This window comes from Lutra lutra, chromosome 18, assembly GCF_902655055.1.
Source record: "Lutra lutra chromosome 18, mLutLut1.2, whole genome shotgun sequence".
Lineage (NCBI taxonomy): Eukaryota > Metazoa > Chordata > Mammalia > Carnivora > Mustelidae > Lutra > Lutra lutra.
In genome coordinates, this window is record NC_062295.1 from 38,744,124 (window position 1) to 38,765,359 (window position 21,236).

General features: G+C 56.1%; 1 protein-coding gene across 3 annotated transcripts in view; it reads left to right on the forward strand.

Annotated features, from left to right (window-relative positions):
• Window positions 1-21,236, forward strand: part of MAD1L1 (mitotic arrest deficient 1 like 1) — a 316,809-nt gene that overhangs the window by 16,586 nt on the left and 278,987 nt on the right. The gene's annotated exons all lie outside the window — the stretch shown is intronic.

Consider the following 21,236-nt stretch of genomic DNA (forward strand, 5'->3'; position numbering starts at 1 on the left):
TGGTCCCTTCCAGGAGCACTTTGGAAACCCCGGCTCCTCCCCTTTACCCCTCCCATCCCAGCAGGCAGGCTGCCCCCCCGAAGTGAGTACATGTGTCATGTAACAGTTGGTGGATCACAGACTTGTGTTTTCCCTGTCGTCAGAGCCGTGTGGAGAGTTGGGTACAGATGGGTCAGCCTGCTGGGCACTGGACTTGAGTCTTGTATGACCTTGAGTGCTATAAGGAGGAGTTTGGCTCTCGTTTTTTGCTGAGTTTGGGGCAGTTAGAGATTTCTGTGCAGGGACAGTGACTTGTAGGAGCCCACATCTTGTGGGATTGAATATGGGGTGGGAAACGTGCAGAGGGAAATAGGGCACAGGGAAAGGTTGGGGTCCCTGCAGGGGGAGCATGGGAGGGAAGGGTGGGCATTGGTTAGGAGCTCTGAGACTGCTGTCTGGGTGGCTGGAGGTAGAACTGCCTGCAGTGGGTCCAGGATGGATGCCTTCCATCACTCTTGCCATGTTCTGTGTGGCAGGGGACTAGAGGACTGGTCAGGCTGTGCTGAGTAATGAATGGCTAGATGTGTGTCTGTCCCCAGGGTGGCCCTCGTGTTGCGGGGGGGTAGCTTGTGCCTCATCTTTCACACCTGTTTGTGGAAGGACTTTTCTAGAACATGGCTTTCTTCCTGTGGAAACATGTTTGTGGGTGTGTCCTAGTTCAGGGGTTCCCCCACCCAAAGCACAGTCAGCCAGGGCGATGGCAGTGGGTTGGAGTGCAGCAGATACCCTGGATGTAGGGGCTGGAGGAGCAAGGTGGGTCTTGTGAGCCGGCGGGCTTGAGTTTCTTGGTGTTTAGGCCAAGGTGTTGTTGTCACGTTGGGACTGAAGGCATTCACTTGGCATGTGTCGTGACCGCAGGTCTGGCCCACGTCCAGTGTCTCCTGGGCTTTGAGGGCTGCCACCACTAGGTGGCACCCCTGCCCCCGTGATCCTGATCCCTGCACCTCGAGAGCCGCAGGGTCCCCGTGGATTTCTGGCCCCACACTTGCTGCCTACCGCTCTTCCTGGTCCTCTGCCGCTCTGCGTGGGACTTACATGCTGCACCTGGGGCCAGAGGAGCAGGGGTGTGAGGGCACCTGTGGGCAGCTGGCTGGCCCCTGTTCGCTGCCCTGCCCGCCCCCGTTGGCTGTCCCACACTTATTCTATTTTCCACCAGCTTCTTTATCATCCGTAAATGCTTGGTGTCTGTGAGCTTCTGATGTTTCAGACCGGATATTCTCTGCACAGGCCATCCTCTGTGCTCACGGCTGTGGCATTTCGCAGCTTCTCGGAGGGCCCTGTAGCTTTACAGAGGTTGGGAACAGAGATCAGGTCTGACACCTGGAAAGACCAAAACCCCTGGAGCTCTCGACTCTTGTCACCCTTCTCCCAGTTTGGGTTTTCTTAGGCCCCAAGGAGCCCAGAGGTGTCAGGAGAGTTGGGTAGAGTTAGCCGGGGAGGGTCAGGCCGTGTAAACCAGTGGGGAAGCCCCTTGGGTCTTTCCTCACCTGCCCTGTGGGCTTGTCCACCTGAGGTTGCTGGATACCTGTCTCCAGCCTGCAGGTCACCTGGGTTGGAGGCGGGTGGGCCTCGGGACTTGGAGAGTCCTGGGTGGGAGGGAATGCTGCTCTAGGCTGGGTGGGGTGCCGCGCACCTGGGGGAGGCCGCCGTGGGGGAGGGAGGGTGAGTGGGTATGATGCTTGGATGTCCTCATTTCAGGGCTTTGAAAGGTGAGTGAGGGATTCGGCAGCAGCACACAGAGCGTGCCCGGGTGTGGACAGCTTTGCTCTGGGTACGTGGCCTGGTGGGGAAGGATTTGAAGGTACTCAAAGCGGATGCCAGGAGACACTCTCTGCATCCGTGTCAGCGTGGATGTGACTGTCTGGGGCACCAGAGAAGGAATAACGTGGGGGAGGGGCAGGGGCAGTAGAGCAGAAGGGGCACCTGCTGCAACATAAGGGCACCTCCTTCAGAGCGCTGGTTCGCGTGGTTCGCTGTGGTAATAGGTTAGGGGGAGCACACTGTCTCAGTAGCGCAGAAGCTTTCTGAGAGCTTAGCACCCTTGCACGATGCAAACCTCCAAGCAGCGCAGGAGGGGAAGGGCCCGGCGCAGTTCCTGCTGACTGTGCGCTTGCACGCCCTCTCCCTGCTCCTCATCTGCGGCGGTGGCCGGGCAGGCCAGGCAGAGGTGGGAGGGGAAAGAAAGGCGTGCAGCCGGAAAGGAGGTAGTAAATCTGCCTGTGGTTTGAGACAAGATGATCACCCACACAGGAGAGCTCAAGGATTCTGTGAAGGGCCACCCAGAACTGGTAAGCCTGACAGGTTCGCGGTTACAGAGACAACTCATGGAGCTGGACTGAATTTCTGCGTACTGGCAGCCAGCCACTGGAAGTACGTGCCACTGACCGTGGCCTCAGAAACTTGATGTGCTTGGGGGTAAATTTGATGAAAACCTGTATGTTGTAAAGTGTAAGTTCTTCCTGAGGGATACGGTGCTCACGGAGTAGAGGAGCTCATGTTGTGGGATGCCAGTTTGCTAAAATTGGTCTGTACTTCCAGTGCAATTCCAGCCTAAGTCCCAGCAGCTTTTTTGGTAGAAACCAACAAAATTCTAAAATTTTATAGGCTTGTTCGTGAAAAAAACCAAGGGCTTACAAAGATTGATTTCAGGACATATTATAAACCATATTGGTCAAGGCAGTGTGGTAATGGCATAAGGATAGACATACACGTCAACAGAAAAGACTAAAAAGTTCAGGAATAATTCAAAAGTATCGAGTCTCTTGGTCTCCATGAAGGTGATGAGATAATTCAGCAGGAGAGTCAGTGTTCCACAAACGGTGCTGAGGCAGTGGGATGTCTGTGTGGTCAGGTCCGGACTCTTGTCTCTTAACGTGGGGCATGCACCTGCCTGGGGTGAAAACCAAGGCTTCTGGAAGGTTAGGACACAAAAGAAGGCACCAAAGATGTAGAAAACTTGGTAGTTTGGAGTTCTCCAAGATGAAAAAGTACCTTTGTTCTTGGAAAAAACAGTTATAATAAAGAAGAGGCAAACCCTCTTATAGGAGGGAGAAAGTACTTGTAATGTCTACAGAGGCCTGATGGAAGATTTGTATCCAGGATTTGTGAAGAATTCTTCCGAGTGAATAAGACAACAGCCAGTTTTTAAAAGCTGGGCAAAAGGTGTTGAACAGACAACTTTACAGAAGAGGGTCCGCGGACGGGAAGGAATAAGAACGTGACACACGTTCCTCATCGTCGTTGTTCAGCGGTGCAGGTGAAGGTCACATGAGGTGCTGCGGCTGGCCCAGTAGAGTGGCTGGGACCAGAGGGAGGCCCCAGCAGGAGTGAGGGTGTGAGCAGTGGTGTTGTGCATTTGCTGCAGGGGTGAGGGGAGGGCAGCCCCTGGGAAGCACTTGGGAAGGCAGCCCCAAGCACTTGGGAAGCTGTTTGTAGTTTCCTGTATGTTTACGACAGAACCTGGCAGTGGTATCCTGGGTTCCTAGCCAAGAGAAATGAAAATGTGACCTCAAAAAGACCTGTCCCTAAATGTTCCCAGTGGCCTGATTCCTAACAATCAAAATGTGGGGACAGCAGGCATGTCCATCAGCAGGGGTGCGGGTTCATGGAACATGGCATATCCCTGGGGCAGGCCAGACTGCTGTGCGCGCACGCGAGTCCTGCCGATGCCAGGTGCTTGGAGGCCACACCGTGTGATGCCCTTTATTTGGAATTTTAACAAAGGCAAAACTGACTGTAGTGGCTATCAGGTAAGTGGCTCCCCACATCTCAGGTTGGGACATAATTGGAGCTAAAGGGGTCCTGATGTTGTGCCAGAAATCACGTGCCCTTGGCTGTCGCAGCAGCTGCTCAGGCGTGTACGCGGTCAGTCGCTCATCCCACCTCCATGAAGGGGACCCATGGATGATGGCAGGCTGGGGAGGGGTGCCGAGGCATGCTTTATAAAGCCTTCATTTTGGGTGGGGCCTGCCCCTATGCTCCTCACCCTGTGTCACTACTGCCCGGTCCCCATCACATGGCTCTTGTGCCCAGTATGCATGACTTGTCAGAGAAGGGGGCCCTTGGCTGCTCCAGCGGGGGGCACCTGACCCCACAGTCTGGGCACCGCCTGGCACATTGTCGTGTGGCAAGCTCTGATTCGGTGCTCAGTCTGGATCCTGTATACCTCGTCACTCGATTTCCACCGGTACTTCTGCACCAGCAGCGAGCTCTACTGAATTGAGGGGCTGTACAGTGTTGTGTAAAGTGGATGAGCTCTGAGTGATCTCAGGCCCCTGGAAGCAGGGCCTCATTAGTTGGACAAATTCTTAAAAGTAGGTGTTTTTTTGTTTTGTTTTGTTTTTTTACCTCAAAAGACATACATGTTTGAAACAGACAGATGGTGCTAAATTGTCCTCCCCAAAGTGCTTTATGTCTCTGTCCTGGCACACAAGTGGCATCACTGGGTTTGGGCAGCATGCTTTCCCAGTGCGGAGCCACAGCACAGCGAGGAGGGCAGGGACCTCCAGTGGGTTGGAGTTGAACAAGCATGTTGAGCAGTTTCCACCCCGGGGGTGGGGGGGGATCCTTACTGAATGGGTGTGGAATGCGTGGTGAGACCCTCTGGAGTCAAGCCTCTCATCTCATGGAGGGAGCAGTTTGCTGGTGGCGGGCGTGCCTCTGTGATTTGGCTCCTTCCCCTGTCCCTTTGTGCCTGGATCTGGCCTGGTTTCAGTCCAGCTGGGAGGGCGTGGCGCCTGTCAGGCAGCTGCAGCTTTGATGGGATTGACGGCGCAGGGAGGCGGAAGGGTGGACAGGTTTTGTTGAAACCTGGCGTCCGTGTCCCTGAAACTGGCCGGTCACCTGCAGTGAGCACGGGAACCAGCTGCTGACCGGGCTGCTTCCCAGCAGCACTTGTCCGCTGGCCAGGGGAGTGGTCTTGGGGCCTGTGTCCCATCCTGGGTGAGGCCGGGCACATGATTCCTTTTAAGAGAGCATCTCATTGACCAACCTGGACTCTTTTATGGCCACAGTCACTGTGGTCGCCACTTCTGATCCCCTGGGTGTTGGATCTGTCAGTACACGAGGTGGTGCTGAGTATCAGGAGGGTGGCCGGGCTATCAGGCACCTTGGTCTTGGTTTGGTTTCCTCTGGGGTTCTGGAGGAGGAGGAGGAGGGAGGCAAGGGCTTCACCTTCTGGCCTCCCGTGCTGGCACCTCTGTGGCCTCAGCCATGAACCTTTCTTTTGTCCCATTGCATGCTCATTTGTCTGCTGAGAGCTGTCGTCCTGCTGCTCGGCCCCGGAAAGGCGCCTTCACCCGCCCTTGGCTCTCCATCAGGCCTGTGCCCTGGTGTTGTGCTGCCTTCCAGCCCCGGTGGCCCCCAGAGGTGTGCAGGTGGCGGCCGGAGGCTTCGGAGTCCATCCCAGCCCCGTGCCACCCTGTGGAGGCCAACAGGGGAAGCAGGCGCTCCCTCGATTTATTCTTGGCCTTAAGTAGCCGGTCATTCTCCTGGTGGCTGAGCCCCAGCTTCTACCTTCACATGTTTGATTTCTTTACTGGTCACCTGCTGTCTTCAGTCTCGTGAAAGAAGAGCAGGGCTTGTCGTCAGAGGCTCTGGGGGCTTGGAGGGTGGCTAGCCTTCGTGAGCACCGAGGGACTGGTGGCCAGTGGCATTTAGTAATCGTTTGGCTAAGTGTTTGGTGAGTGAGTGAGTCGTGAGAGTGTCAGGACTGCTTGTTCCTGTGCCTTTCTGTCTGTGGTTATTGTGACTTAGGATGGGGCCTCTTCTGGCCTGCGCGGCGCGGTGACAAGGCGCCTGTATTGTTCATGCTCTTGTGTTCCCCGGGGGGGAGTCAGAAGACAAGTGTAGCAGAGAGCTCCCTGACAGCTGGCTTTCCCCTCTTGGGCCCCGGGGGAGCGGCCCCTGGCTGTGCCCGGCTCCCCAGTGAGCTTCAGATGTGAGTCCGACTGGCCTGTGCCTGCTGCTGCAAGTGGGTGTGTGCAGCGAGGGTGGAGGGAGCGGCATCCCTGACAGGCCGCTTCCCCCGCCGGCCCAACTGCCGCCTTTCCAGAGGCATGCGGGTGGGCCCACATGAGTCCGGGCACAGTCCTGGCCCCTCTGTCTCTCTGTGTCCCATCCCTGCGGGGAATGGAAACAGGGAGGCGCTCTCCCAGAGGAGCTCTGCCCACTCTTCAGGGGCCGTCCCCTGCGTGTGCTCGCTGGGGCCCCGAGGATGGCCGGGCTGGTCCCAGGTGGAAGGGCGTCTGTGTTTTGCACTTCTGGCTCGGTGCTCGAAGCGCTTTGGAGGGCTTTTCTCCAGCTCTGTAGATACGGCTCGTCTACTTCTGTACCTCCTTTTAAATTGGTTTTAAAAAGTCTAAAGCCAGATAGCAGAAGGATTTAGACAAATTAGGCTCTGCTGGGTTCTCAGGGGATTATGTTGGAGAGAGAGGAGTATCTCTGTGTCTGGTTTCTGCAGACTTGGAGAGGCTTTACTGAATTCCTCCTGGGAGTGCGGGAGGATCCGGCCCTCCCTCATCAGTGCCCCCCCCACACACACACCCCAGCAGTGGGGAGGGGCTGCAGCCGCAGAGCTGGAGGCCTCTGGGGTAGCCTTGCCTGTTTTCCCAGCAGCCCCCGTGGCCTTCGGAGGCCCGGTGTGTTGGGCAGGCTGCGGGGAGCAGCGGGGGCCGGCTACTCGCGCAGCATTAGTTTTGGACTTCCTCACCCGACAGCCTTGGATGTCACCTTTCTGGCTGTGAGGAGTGCGGTTAAGTGCATGGGGCCTTGGGCGCTGATGTCCTTCCTCACGGTCACTGTCATTCGTGTTCGAAGCTAGAGGGCTTCTGTCCTCTCGAGAGCAGACCAGGTGGCTTTCAGTGTCGAATTGCTGGAGTGCGGGGTCAGGCGGTGGGCACACCTCAGTGCTCATGTGTGGGTGGCTGCCTGGGAACACGGGTTCCGATTTTGCCAACACGAGCTGGGGGCCGAGGCTTGGAGGGTGGCCGGCCTGGTGAGCGCTGAGTGACTGGGAGCCCACGTGTCCGTGAAGCAGAGCCCCAGCAACAGGGTAGGTCCATGTTCTTAGAGGCCAAGCGGAATTATCTTTTAAAGAACAGATGCTGGTCAGTACGGGGCCAGGTGATCGTGCTTTGTTGTGTTCCTTCAGCGAGGCTCACACTGTTACCCTGTGCAAAGCCCAGACCTCCCCCCCTGCCCCCCCATCCTCAGCTGTGCCATTTGTCTTTGGGCGCCTCAGGGACAGAGTGCCGAGGTGTCACTGGGGTCTTCATATGGTACACGTGGTGGCTCTGGCACCATGCGGGCTTTAGGCTCCCCGGTCAGGGGGGTGGCATCTGGGCCAGTCCAGCAGACTCTTCCTCAGACCTGCAGTATGTGCGGTCCCCTGGGGATGGGGATGAAGCAGGGGAAGGAGGAGGAAGGCATCCCAGTGGCAGGGGGACATGAACGCCAGTGTGGGTAGGTGCTGGAGTGTGGACCGGGATAGAGGGGGCATTGGTGACCACCCGCACAGATTCGGTGCTGCCGGATCAGAGTCTGCATGGAGCGAGGGTGGGACCAGGAGGCATTGTTCTGGATCCCCTGCTCTTCCTTGCTTGACCTGCCTTGGGTCCTCCCTGGGCTGGTGGGTGGCACTGGGCAGGCGTAGAGACCCTGGGCCTGGAGCAGGCCCTGGTCAGTGGTTCCTCCTGTCCTCACGTCTTCACCAGGGTTTAGTTCCATGGAGGCCGTGGTGGGTTTGTCTCCAGTAGCCTCGGAGTGCTCTCCGTCCCCCCTGGTGGAGCCAAGTGTGTGGCCTAAAGCCTAGGGACTTGGAACTCTGTTTTAAAGTACTTGCCACGTGTGTGCACATCCTGCGTGTTCTGTATTGGGTTCCTCTCGTGGCCTGGGTGTTTCTTCCTGCAGAATGTCTGTCATGGGAGCTGGGAGTGCTGGGGGGGTGTTTTGCTGGGGGGGGGGGAGAGTGGGAGAAGGAGGTGAGTGGGGGGGAGTGGGAGAGTAGAGGGGGTGGGAGAGTGGTCTGGGTCAGCCTTCTTGTTCTGATTCACCAGGCCTTAGTTTGTAGAGGGGAGACAAAGTCTTGCTTTGTAAGGCACCATGACAGTGACACTCAACAAGGAATGGATGTGTCCTTACCTTCCTTCTTGGCTGCTGACACTCACAGATGAGACAGTCGAAGGCAGGAAGGGTGGGTGGACCCTGCCTCCCCCTGCCACCCACACATAGTTTGGGGAACTGTGCGGAGGCCGGTTGCCTTTCCCCGATTGTTTGGGGCAGTGAGGGCTGTCTGTCTGCAGATCAAGCATGGCCTCCTCCATGTGGCTGGTACCGTGGAGCTCCTGTCCTGGGGCTTGGAATTAGTGGCCCTTCCAGAGCAAGGGCCTGGTTTTCCTGCCCTGCCAGGTGTCTCTTGCTCACAGACTGTGTGCGGGCTGGTGCCCGAGGGCCCAGTGGGCAGGTGGCCCCCGAAAGCAAGTGTCTCTGTACTTCTCAGTGAGTCACACGATGGTGGAAGGAGTAGCCTTTGTGGCAGAGGGGCACGTCCTGTGGACCACCATGGGCTTGCGACCTGGGTCGTGTTGCCACAATTTGCATCTAGCATTCTTGACCCTCCGTTGAAGAGCACGTGCTCCCGACCAAGGCTGCTCTACGGGCCCAGGAGGAAGCCTTCGCATGTGCTCTCGGGTCGTCTGGCGTGTCTTGCTTTGGGATGGCCGGCTCTGGCTGGTCTGGGCGTCGGGGCTTGCGAGCAGGCCAGCTGCTGGGACAGCAATATGGCGTGGGGGCAGTCATGGCCCTTACCTGCAAGAGCTGGCTTGGCTGCAGGAAGCCAGGGAGGGCAGAGTAGGAAACGGCATGGTGCCCGCTGGAAGGGCCACCTCCACCAGTCTCGGGGCCCTGCAGCCTTGGGGCTGACGCGGCACACCCAGGCTCAAGCATGCAGACGGTCCTGGCAGACCCCCGCTCTCCTTCCACCCAGCTCCCAGAGTGGGATGCAGAGTAGATGCCTGGAAGGAGACCCCCCCACTGTCCTTTGTGGGGAAACTGCCTGGGGAGATGTCATTCCCGTCATTTTTACCCTCTCTCACTCAAAAGCGAGTTTGGGTCGGTCTAATGGAGTACAGAGGTGTCCCTGTGTGCGAGAACACGCATCCAGGGGTGTGGAGGGAGCATGTGCAGAGGGCAAAGAGGGAAAGGACACTGTTGCCATGAAGCTGAGGGTGAGGGGTGCACGGAATTGCCACCCTAGGCCCTCCACCTCCCTTGCTCTGGTACCTGGAGGCTCCTGGAGGTCCATGGAAATAGGGAATCCGGTGCCTGTGGGATGAGAACCAGCCAGTGGCTGAGTGCTGTTAACATTCATTTCTCCTCCGAGTGTGGGGACTTCTGGACTGGTGACCGCAGTGACAGTGAGGGCCTGTAACGGGTCTTGGGGTCCAGGGTAATGGCCTGACTTATGTAAATGGTAAGATTGGCTGTCAGGCGGCATTCTGTGAATAGCATTTTGTTAGAGACCTCTGCAAATCAGGGAGGAATAGAAGAGAGAAAGCAAATGAAATTTTAAAAAATTGTTTTAGAGCATGCCAAACTGTCCCCAAGTTCCCAGCACAGTGGTTGCCTGAAGTTGGTGTTGAAGGCTTGGCTGGGGAGGGAGCAGCCAGAGCCCTCCAGGCAATGGGGTGCCATCTCAGTAGGGATGTGGTCACGGTCCCGTGTCAGTGTTCTGTGACCCAGGTCTTAGGTGCAGTTGTTATGAGGTAAAATTGATGGTATGAAACAGGTGTAAAACGGATGGAGTTGGGGGTGGCGAGTGGGTGCCCAGTGAGGGAAGCATGGGTGGCTGGCCCCTGGTGTGGTTGCGGGTCTGTCGTGCGGTAGCGGTCACTCTGCACATGTTTGCAGGGTCCTCTCATGAAAGTCGTTGCCACCAGCCTCTTCCTTGCATTCTCCTGTTTTTTCTCGGCCTCCTCCAGGTGCCAGAGGTCCAGGCTCCGGGTCTGTGGCAGCTGGCTGCCCTCCAGGAGGTGCTCACATCGGGAGTTGCCAGAAGGACAAGGTGTGGGAGGCCGCAAGGGGGCTGCTGGCTGCGGCGCAGCAGGCGTGCTCAGGCCGAGCCGGCGGGGAAGCCCGAGCCGACTCTCGCCGCGGAGAGCTGGCTGTGTGCACCTGCACTCGCCAGTCTGCCTCGTGGAGCCGGTGCCGTGCTGGGTATGGAGGGAGCCCCAGGCCAATGCCCCTCGAGACTGGCTGATCGTGCACATGTGTCTGCATACTACCTTTCCGGTTCGACTCTGAAGGCTGTCGTCTTAAGCTTCCTCTGCTGCCGTGAGCGGGTGTGTGTTTGCGGGCACACATGTTGGTGAAGGGGCAGTAGCACATGGGGACGCCAGGCAGCTCTCAGCCCAGAGGCTGATGCCAGGGCAGGGGGGAATAGAGTCTGTGATTTCCGTGGTCCTCGGAAACTGTTGTGGAGCAGCCGGTGTGATTTCAGATCCTGAGGGGCTGGAGACCCTTGCGTGAATCAACACTGTGTTGGTGTGGCTCTGTGGTCGGAAGACGTGAGGGCTGGTCAGGGGGAGTCTCCTTGTGCGCCGTCAGCCGTTGGTTTCCTTTCCCAGGGCTGCTGGTGCTGCTGGCTCTGGCGCCTTGAGACACATACACACACTCACACACACACACGGATGCCCCCCTAGCCCCCGTGTCTGCTGGCATCAGTCCTGGTGAGCCCCGGCCGTGCCGAATTAGATGCCCTGGGGTGTGGCTTGCTGAGAGTCCGGTTTCTTCAAGGCACCCGATGCTTTGTTGTGTGGCGGTCATGCAGTCAGGGGACAGGTGGGAGGCAGTCCCTGAGGCCCCCCTCAGGTTCAGTGATGGCTGGAAGGGTTGCGGGGCTCCAGGTAGCTGTGCCTCGCTGGTGGGGCTTGTTTTAGGAGCGCAGGACCCTGAGGGCTGGGAACAGAGTGCATGTAGGGCACTGGACGACGTGCCTTTTCTCCACCCTTAATCTTTGAGTCCCTCTATCTCGGAGGAGATGAATCTGTTCCAGACGGCTTGCTTCAGTGATTTTCATTAACTCTGCGTCACAAGGCCCGTGCGCAGGACGTCTGCTTGTATTGGCCAGTGGTTCCGTCTGCTTTATCAATCTCTTGCCTGGGGAGGGGCCCCTGGAGCTTTTGTTGGAAGCTTTCCTCCTGGACTGTGTCAGGCTGTATTAATTGCAGTGGGGCTCTGAGGCTGTAGGTTGTCCTTGCCAAGGATCCCCAGTGTCCCTCCTGTCATGCTGGTCTTGAGGAGCCCATGGGCACAATGCACGGTGGGCTTGTGTGTGCACCAGGTGTGGCCTCCCTCGCACACACTCCTTGACTCAGAGGGTTGCACAGACAGCACGAAGGGGCAGCCGGCCCTTGGACAGGGGTTCCTGCACTTAGGGAGGCATGGTGGTGGTGGGGGGCGCCTGGCCCAGGGCAGAAGTGCTATGGGAGGTGGCAGGGCAGGCTTGAGGTGACCTCTGAAGGCAAGGGTGAGTGTGCAGTATAGGACAGAGGCCATGGGCTGCTGAGCAGGCCGAGGTACAGGGAGGACAGCCGGCCATGACAGGTTGGCTTTGCATGCCAAGGTGACTGGCTCTGGTGCAGATGAGGAGTCCCACAGGGACTGTGGAGCTAAGGCTGGGAGACGTCCTTAGCACACAAGACAGGAGGTCACAGGCCTACATGGGGAGTGGGAGGATGGGTGTGGGGAGATGGGGCAGAGGCAGAGATGGGTTTTGGCCCTTAGGAAGGGAGAGCTGTGGACTCTGTTGAGGGCGTGTGCTTTTGAAATAGCCAGGGGGGGGATCATCACGTGTGCACAGGTCTGGATTTGAGGGCTCACTCGGGCTCCCTATCCTCCGGCGTCTTCCAGACCTTGCCATGCTGGCCGAGGGAGCAGTTGTGGGTCAGGAACAGCAGATGCCTGGGCATCAGTGTGTCTCTCTGGCGGGATGGCAGTGCAGTGGAGGTTTCTTGTGGGTTTGCCTGAGTCCCAGCTTCCTTGTCTGCAGAACAGGCATGGCAGCCAGGCATTGACAGGCAGAGCCAACGGCATGTGGTAGCCAGCAGCATCGGTCTGTCCCTGTACCCTGCCAGGGGACCGTGACAGTGGAATGAACACACTTCGGGACACACTGGGCCCTGGGAGACGGGATGGCAACTTTCCTTGGTCTGCCTGTGCTGTGTCTGTATGAGAACCTTGCCTGTTCTGTTGCCAACCTATGTCTTTGCAGGTTAGCGACACCAGAAGGGTCGGGGTGGGCCACAGAGTGAGTGGGCCCATGGACTGGTGTGGGGCTGTGGTTGTGACATTGGTAAAGCCTCCGCCTGCAAATATGGGAGAAGAGGTGATGGGATGGTGGTGGAGTTCCGTGCTTCTAGCGAACACCTGGGATCCGCTGGTGTCCTGCGGTGATGTTGAAAGCATGGACCTCAGCTCTCAGCACACAGCTCCTGTGGCTCTGTCTTGAGTGGGGCGTTTCCTGGGGACTGGTGTGTACGTGCTTGTGGGCCTGTCTGTGAGCCTTGGGGCAGCGTGGCCAGCTTTGCAGCAGGATGAGAGGCAGGGGCTCCTAGAGGGCCTCTGGGCCCAGGAAGACATGGCTGGAAGCCTTTGGAACACGGGCTGGGCTAACGGGACCCGTCCTGTGAGTGTCAAGCCCACTACTGACCTTCAGGGCCCTGAAGTGAGCAGGTTTGCAGATGTGTCTTTTCTGTGAGGCTCTGGGGGCCTGACCTAACTGAAGGACACAAAGAAAACAAATTTGTTGCTCTGCAGACTTTGTCCTCAGTGTTATGGGAGCTGTGCTAAGCAGAGTGTCTGGGTGGCTTGGGTCGTTGGTTGGTTTAATCAGAGCTTGGTGATAGTAGAGATTACTGTCTGCTGCGGGCTCTGAGGGTGTCAGGGAGCCATTCCTTCCTAAACATTGACTACCTGACATGGCGGCTGGCAAGGTGGGGATTGATGTCCTTGGTTTCTCTGGAGACCTGAGCCATCCTGTTAGGAATGAGATGGGGAAAGGGGGTGGGCAGGCCCTGCTGGGTCTCTGTGGTGGCGAGGCTACATCCCTCCTCCGACAGCAAGGGCTGTCTTCTTCCCCTTGCCTCACGCTGCGTCCTACAGATTTTCCCTGCCTGTTGCCCACCTGTGGACAATGCCTGAGCATTTACGGCATGTCTGGCTGGTTCTGGGTGCTGGGTGTCTGAGTCCTCCCAGAAGTGGGCAGGCCAGTGCACAGGTGTGTCAGGCATGGCTCCTGGGAGGGGCGGTGCCTGACCTTCAGCTGAGAGGTTGGGAATTTTCTCCAGGTAGGGGAAGTGGCCCACGTAAACCCACTTAAGCTGGAGGGACCTGGCGAACTTTGATGTCCTCCAGTTCCAAGTGCTGCTGGCCGGTGTGTGGGGGCATGGCAGAGGCCCATGAGCAGCAGGGGTCAGTTCTTGGAGGTGTTCTGGGTCATGCTGTGGAGGTTGGACTTAGGCCTGCGGTGGCGGGGGGAGTATCCGCTGTTTGGGAGGAAGTGCTTCCTTTCTGTGGCCTCTTCCCTGAATTCTGAGACACGGTCTTGGTCCTTGGCTAGACCCTGCCTGTAGATGTCTGTGGTGTGGGTGGTCTACTACAGGTGTCCAAGCCCTGTGGCACGGGGCAGGGGGCCCCCACGGGTGCAGGGGGACAGTCTGCTTCCGACCACAGGGCTGGCAGTGGCGGTCGAGTTGTGTGGGCATTTCGAGAGTTGAGGTGGGTGCAGGTGGCTTGAGTGCCAGGCCAGGTCCTTTCCGTTGTGGCCGCTGTTTCCTCTGCAGGTGAGCGCCTGTTCCCTGCTGACCCCATCATCTGTTGAAGAACTGAGATTTTGGGAAAAGTCAATCACGTACTCCTCCTCTGCGCCTTTATGAGAAGCATAAAGGGCAGACATCAAGCTGGTTCTGGGGATGGCATCACGCAAGCCGGCCTCTGCCCTCATGGTACGAGGACAGAGAGCTTCAAACAGAATCGAAGGGGAGCTCTTGAGGCTCAGAGAGGAGAACTTGCTGCAGCAGCATTTGGCAGAAGTGCTTGACTTAGTTGGAGTCAGACCTTGGTTATGTCTTTGCCGGGTTTGAATAATGATGGTGGGCAGATGGCCAGACGTTTTTCTGGTCTGGAAATCGGTGGCTGACGAGGCTCCAGAGCCTGTTTGTGTAGAGACAGGCCTTGCTCTGAAGAGGGGCTGACCTTGCCGACAGGATGGCTCTGTTGGACCTGGGGCCGCCCTCGAGGGGTCTCCTTGGAGGGTCTCCCTGGAGGGGCCGCCTAGGCCAGCTCCTGGTTGCTGTCTCGGTCACGTTCCCCCCAGCTCTGGATGAGGGGTGCCCACCATTATCCCCACTTGGCAGACGACGCACCAGAGCTTCTGGGGGGCTCACTGGCCAAGGTCACGCAGCACGTTTGTGCCACCCTTGTTGGATTGCTTGGCTGGTCGCAGCGCATGGTGGCCACTGCCCTCCGTCACCTCCGCCCATCTGGCTGTCCAGGTGGTACCGTGCCGCTGGATCCTGCGTCTCCGGGAGCTGAGCTGCCTGCTGCTGGCATCTCAGGCTTCTTTTGGGGCGCTGCCCATCTACTTTGCCCAAGGCGCACTGGGCACAGGTGTGCGTGCTGCCCATCAGCTGATAGCAGCTCTTTGAAGCTTGATGGCTCACAGACGATCTTTGGCAAAGAAGGCCTGCCCACCTTCTGGAAGGCTGACCTCCCTGCCTTTGCTCAGTGCTGAGCACCTTCTGGCGGGTGCTGGGATTTGCTTTTCAGATGGGGGAGACTCTGTGAGGTAGAGGAAGACGGTAATTATTTGGGAGAGGAAGACGGAACTTTAGGGGGATCAACATGACACTCTTCTGTTCTTGGAGGCGGCTGAGTTAGAAGATTAGCAATGAATTTTTTATTACGTGCAAACTGCTCTCAGTTCCGTGGAACCGAACCGTCCTCCCACAGCAGGCGGTGGGGGGGGTGGGGCAGACTTACTTCTTGTTTGGCTTTTCAGTGTGCTGCCGTCTGTCAGCTCTTGAGCTGGTAGGAGATGTTCATGAGCCTGTGCGGAGGCCAGTTCCACACACATGTCTCTGTTTTCAGGCTTGTTCTCTGGTTCCACCTTGCCTGTGGGGCAAGGGTTTGCTGGCCTGATGTCTCCTGAGCGCACTGCCCTTCCCGTGTGACCGTTGTCGCTGAGAGCAAGTCTGGCGTTGCACGCGGGTCTCAGAGTAGGTGCCTCTAACCCAGAGCTCATTCATTCTGGGCTCATACGGGAAGGTTGGAGTTGGTTTTTTACTAGTTTGTGAGCTGAGAGGAATCGCCAGAAACTATTCCCGAAGTTTCTCTTAGTTGGGGCATCTTTTCCTGGTTACTAGTGCTCAGCCACAGTGTCCCAGGTGTCCTAGAAGGGGCCACGGCTCAGCTTGATTCTTTGGGACAGGACTTCCTTTCTTGACGTTCAGCTGACACGACGTGGGGCTGGTCTCGTGAGTGCAGCACAGTGATGGCCTGCCGCAGACTCACTGCCGTGTGTCCCCACGCAGGGCCGTGATGGCTGTCTTGATTGTGTTCCCGGGGCTGTGCTGGTCTCCCTGCCACTCACTTACCCTGTCCCTGGAACCCACCGCCTCCTCCGCCCCTGCCGCCCAGTTGGCCCATCTCCCACCCAACGCAGGGATTCCCCATCGTAGAAGATGTACTTTCTCCTGTTTTGTCCATTTGCCAGGCTGGTTTTCTTGATGGAACAGTGGGTGCCTGTGCAGAAACTTGATTTTGCCGAGAACGGTGGTGGGCCGACTGGGCCTGGCGGCTCTAGTGTGCTGACCCCTGCTTCTGGCTGTGGGGTGGGTTGACCCGCTCACACCCCTGCTCGCTGCTTTCCCTAAGGACTGTGGCAGTCTCCTTCCTCCTTATTTTTGCTCTGGGAGGATCCGGTCTTGGAAAATGAACTGCGTTGGCATTAGTTAGCGGGAGTGGCCGTAGCACGGGATTGGGTGTGCTCTGGCTCTGGGTGTGCATCTCGTGTAGGGAGGCCTTCTCAGGGGCCTGGGCTAAGCCATACTTGTGTCTGTCTTGCCTGCTCTCCGGTGGCCCCGAGTTCCCGGGGCAGGCGATGCTGCCCGTTCCATTCAGCAGCTGTTTGCTGAGTGATCACAGCGTATAGAGAGATCACGGCATGCAGAGAATGAGCTCAGTGTGGTCCCCGCACCGCCCCCCAGCAAAGCACGGTCACGGTTTGGGGGGCTGAGAGGGAAGGGTCTTGAGGGCTAGGGCAGGAGGCTCTGCCTGTTCCAGGAGGGGAAGTCCTCCTCAGGGAAGGCATAGGCCACCTGAGCTGGGCTGGGCATGTGTCTCAGCGCCTGAGGGCTGGATGCCGTGGGCCGCGAGGCCTCCGCTTGGACCCGGGAGTCTTCAGAGCTCTCCTTCCTGGAGCTCTGGAGCTCTCCTCTGGAGCTCTCCTCCTTCTCTCATCTCCCTGGCTGCCCCGTCCTCCTGTGCCAGGACAGGCCGCCACCAGCTCCTCAAGGGACGTGAGCTGCCTGTCTGCCTGTATGGCAAGGAGTTGCTTTTGTTTCCATCAGAAACACGAACCTCGGTTTGGAGCGCTTCCATTTACTGACAACCCTTGCCAAATTAATTTTATTTAATTATCTCCCGGGGCTAAGCTTGAATACATTTTGTGTTAAATTCACATTTTTTCCCCTTTTCTAAACGAAATGGACTTAATATCCTTGTTAAAATCTGATTAAAACTAAAATTGAGTTTTTTGAAGTCTGATTATCCCATGAAATGGAATTTTTAAACGTAATTACGGATGGATTTGCATATACTTTTCAGCACCATTGAAAAGAAAGTTGAAATCATTTATTAATGACATCTTTTCTGTCATTTCCTTGGGGCATGACGCTTGTTCAGGAGCGAGGCAGGTGGAGGAGAAAAGCTCCCCTTCTCCCTGTTCTTTCTCAGAATCTGTTGTAAACTTTCTTCCTTGGAGAACCTGTTCCCAACGAGTCTGAGCATCCTCTCCCTTCCACTGTGCCATGTGCTGCTTGTCCTGTGTGGGCAGTTGACGGCCTGCAGGGCGCATGTGCACCCCTGAGCTGCCTCTCTGACTTCAGAGCTCTTATCCTGGAGGAGGGGGATGGGGCTGGGGGACCGCAGCCTCTGGCGGCCTCCCTGTTCAGCCACCCAACTGTGGATTGATAGTTGACGGGCTACCCCCATCCTAATTCTGGATTACATGCCTACTATTAAAAAAAACAAAAACCAAACACATTTCATAATCACCTGGGCAAAAACGTGGGATTTTTCAGAAGCTACCTCCTTATTCTTTGAGAAACCCCACTATTTCAGAAAGGCATGTTTCCTGTGTCGTGCCTGGACTCTGAGCAGCAGCTCCAGCCACATAGCTGACAGCCGTCTGGCCTGCCTTACCTTCAGGGACTCCGTGTGTAAGGAACAGCAACACCGGCTCTCCCCGCAGGCTGGCCCCTCCCTCAGTGTTCCGGGGGGCTGCAGCCACAACGGGAACAGCCGTGGTGATGGGACGGAGGGGTGAGCCGGGGTGAGGCAGAGTGCCTCACGGCGTGCTGCCCGGCGGGGACTCGTGGTTGCTCTGCGCAGATCTGTGCTGGGGCTGGGAGGGATTCCACATGATCTCAAGAAGCTGGGGATCAGAGTCTCTTTGGAAAATTGCCTGAATTTGAAAGCGCTGCATGGGCTTAGTTAGCTCCATCTGGAACATCACCAGTGTACATCCTGGGTCGGTGGCCGGGGCGCAGCCTGTGTCGTGGCCGGGGCGCAGCCTGTGTCCCAGCAGTGCCTCCTGCCTCCCTTGGTTGGAACGTACAGACCATACAGTACATAGGTATGGGACCGTTCTCATAAGTCTGTTCCTGGGTGAGCTTCCTTCCTCTCTCCTTCCCTCTCCTCCTCTCGCCCCTCCTCTGCTCCCCTTCTTCCCCTCCTCTGCTCCCCTCTTCTCCTCCCCTCTTTCTTCTCCTCTCCCCTCCTCTGCTACTCTCTCCTCCTTCCTCCAACCCTCTCTGCCCTTTCTCCTCTGTCCCCCCCACTCCTGTCTACCTCTCCCCCTCCTCTGATCCTCCCTCCTCCCATTCCTCCTCTCCGCCTCCTCTGCTTCCTCCCTCCCCTTCTTCCTCTCCTCCTCCTTTCCCCCCACTCCCCCATTCCCGCCCCCGCTCTGCTCCCCCCTCCTCTGCTCCCTCCCACTCTTCCTTTAACTTCTCTCCTTTTTACTCTCCAGTGGTTATTACACTCATTTCAAGTCACAGTAAGGGTTACTTTCTTAATTTGCTTTTTATCTGTAGTTATTTTTTCATTCCCATTCTTATTTAATTCAAGTTTTTGAATGTACAGAGCATTAATATGTTTTAGACTGCCAAAATTCTACACAGAAGCAAATCCAAACTGTTTTCCATCCCGTACCCATCCTGTTCAAGTCTTCCCTTTCCTTGGAGGTAACCCATTTTATTTATTTTTTCCTGCAGTATCCTTCCTGTGTTACTTCTTATAACCACTAGGAATGTGTGTGTTTTCCTTTCCCGTTCTGTCACATAAGGGTGATCTGCTGTATTTGCTCTCTGGCGCTTTGCTTGTTCTGTGTGATGGTATCTGTTGAAAGTCCCTGCATGGTCAGAGAGAAGAACACCAATGTTCTTCTCTCTTATTGTTGGGACATGAGTCCTCCGTTGTGTGCGGGCACCACACATGGTTTATCCAAGCCAGTCTCCTGTGCTGAGATGTTTGGGTAGTTTCTGATCCTTGGCAGTTATAAACAATGCTCTCATGAATAGCCTTGTCTGTGTGCACTGACGTTTACTGGTGTTTCTTTGGGGTCAACTGCTGGATTAGGATTGTTGGGGGAAAGGATATCTGTGTCCTCTATGTGCTGTGTGATTGTGTTCTTCGTGCTTTTATGTTCTAAGTTTGTAGAATTATTTTGTAGTTAAGATTCTATGTACTTCATCGTGAACGTGACTGTGTGTGTTTGCTGTGTGTACGTGTGCGTCGGTTGGCTCCCAGGCTGTCCTTGGTCACACGACTGTCTGCCCTGCCTGCCGTGTGACCGGATGCTCGTGTCCCCACAGTCCTGGGGACCATGACTTAGCAGGGTTTTCAGGTGGTCGTGGGCATTCGTCTTCGCTACAGTTCCCAAACAAGTTAGTTTCTTCTTCTTTTCTTTTTTTATCGTGATAGAACACGCCTAACATGAAACGTCCATCTTAAGTGTTGTAAAGCCTCTGGTTCGCCGGCATTCACGTGGTTGTGTGGCCGTCAGCACCGTGTCCAGCACGTTCTCATCTTCCCAAACCTGCAAGTCTGTCCCCATGAAACCCTCGCTCCCCTTCCCCCACCCTCTGGCCCCGGGCGCCCCCATCTCTGTTCCCCTCGCACGGGTGAGATGCTCATACCAGGTTTGTTCTTTAGTCACTGGCCTGTTGTACTGAGCCTGCCGTCTCCACGGTTGTCCCCTTTGGGGGCGGCGCCAGAGTCTCGGTCCTTGTGAAGCCTGACGCGCAGCCACCTGTGCACGACTTGTTTGTTCCCCTGACAGTGGACATGTGCGTCGCTTCCTTCTCCCTTTTGGCTATTGTGAATAATGCTGCTTTGAACATGGGCGTACAGATGCCTCTTCCAGACCCCACTGCCAGTCTATACGTGGCAGTGGAACCACTGGATCCTGTGGCAATTCCGTGTTTCCTTCTCTGACAGAGCCCCGGTCCCTGTTCCTCAGCTTCTGCCCCATTTTACGTTCCCGCCAGCAGAGCACAGGGTGCCAGTTCTCGGCCTTCTTGCCGACACCTATTATCTGTTTGCTTTTGCTTATTTCACTTGTTTGTTATTTTTTTGGCTTGTTTTGATAGTAAGCACCCTAGTGGGTGTGAGGTGGAGTTTCCCTGTGGTTTTGATCTCCAGGTTCCTGGTGCTCAGAGGTGCTGAGCATCTTTTCACGTGCTTGTTGGCTGTTCGCGTGTCTTTGAGGACCCGTGTGTTCGGTCCTTTGTCACGTCTTTCTCAGGTTATTTGTTTCTTGGTGCTGAGTTGTGAGGATTCTTTGTGTCTTCTGGGTGCCAGACCTTATTAGATCCCGGGGTGTGCAGGTACTTCATCCCCTCCATTCTCCTGCTAGCGTCCTGCGTACAAAAGTGTTAAATTTAGACTGAGTCCAGCTTCTGTCTTTTCCTTTGTTGCCTGTGCTTTGATGTCGTCCCCAAGAGGTCCTTGCCAAGCCCAGGGTCTGCAAGCTTCCCCCGTGTGTTTCTTTCTGGGTCTTACTGTTTTAGCTTTTATGTAGAGGTCCTTTGATCCGATTCGAGTTTGTTTTTGTATACAATCTGAAGTAGGGGTCCAGAATCCTTCCTTTCCTGTGGATGTCCAGTGTCCCAGCACTGTTTGCTGGAAAGACTGTCCTTTCCAGTCTTGGCATCCTTGTTGAAAATAATTTGGCCTCAGTGTGCAAGGGTTTATCTCTGGTGCCTGTTCTATTCCACGAGCGTGCAAAGTGTGCCGGTCTGCTTTTTATACCAGTGCTACTTTGGTTCGATTACTGTGGCTTTGTGATAAGCTGTCGAATCAGAAAGTGTGAGCCCTTCCACTGTGATGTCCCCCCCCCCCGCCCCATATCGTTTGGCCTATTCTGGGTCCCTTGAGATTTCACAGGAACTTTAGGATTGACTTTTCTGTTTCTTGCAAAAAACATTATTGGAACTTGGACAAGGACTGCAATGAATTTGTAGATTACTTTGGTTTGTCTTGTCATCCTAGCGACGTGAGCTCTTCTGCAAGGGATGGCTTGCCAGAGGCCCGCTGCAATGCGGCACCTGAACCCCATCGGTGGCTTCTCGTCCCGTTCTGTGCACTAGTCTGTCTGGTTCTTTGAGTGGGCATGTTATCCATGCGTGGTTGCGGGACACCATATGTTGGTCATTGGAAAATACTGGTTCAGGGAGTCGTGCAGATCTTCTAAATGGTACCGCATTGATTGTATATTGTAAACAAAAATCACATCACCAACAGATGCTGGAAAGTCTGTAAAAATAAGAGGTTGTGAAGCTCATGGTGGCTGATAAAAATGTTTTTAAAATGCCCATTTGTATCTGGAAGCTTCTGATGGTCCGTGGCAGCAAGTGGTT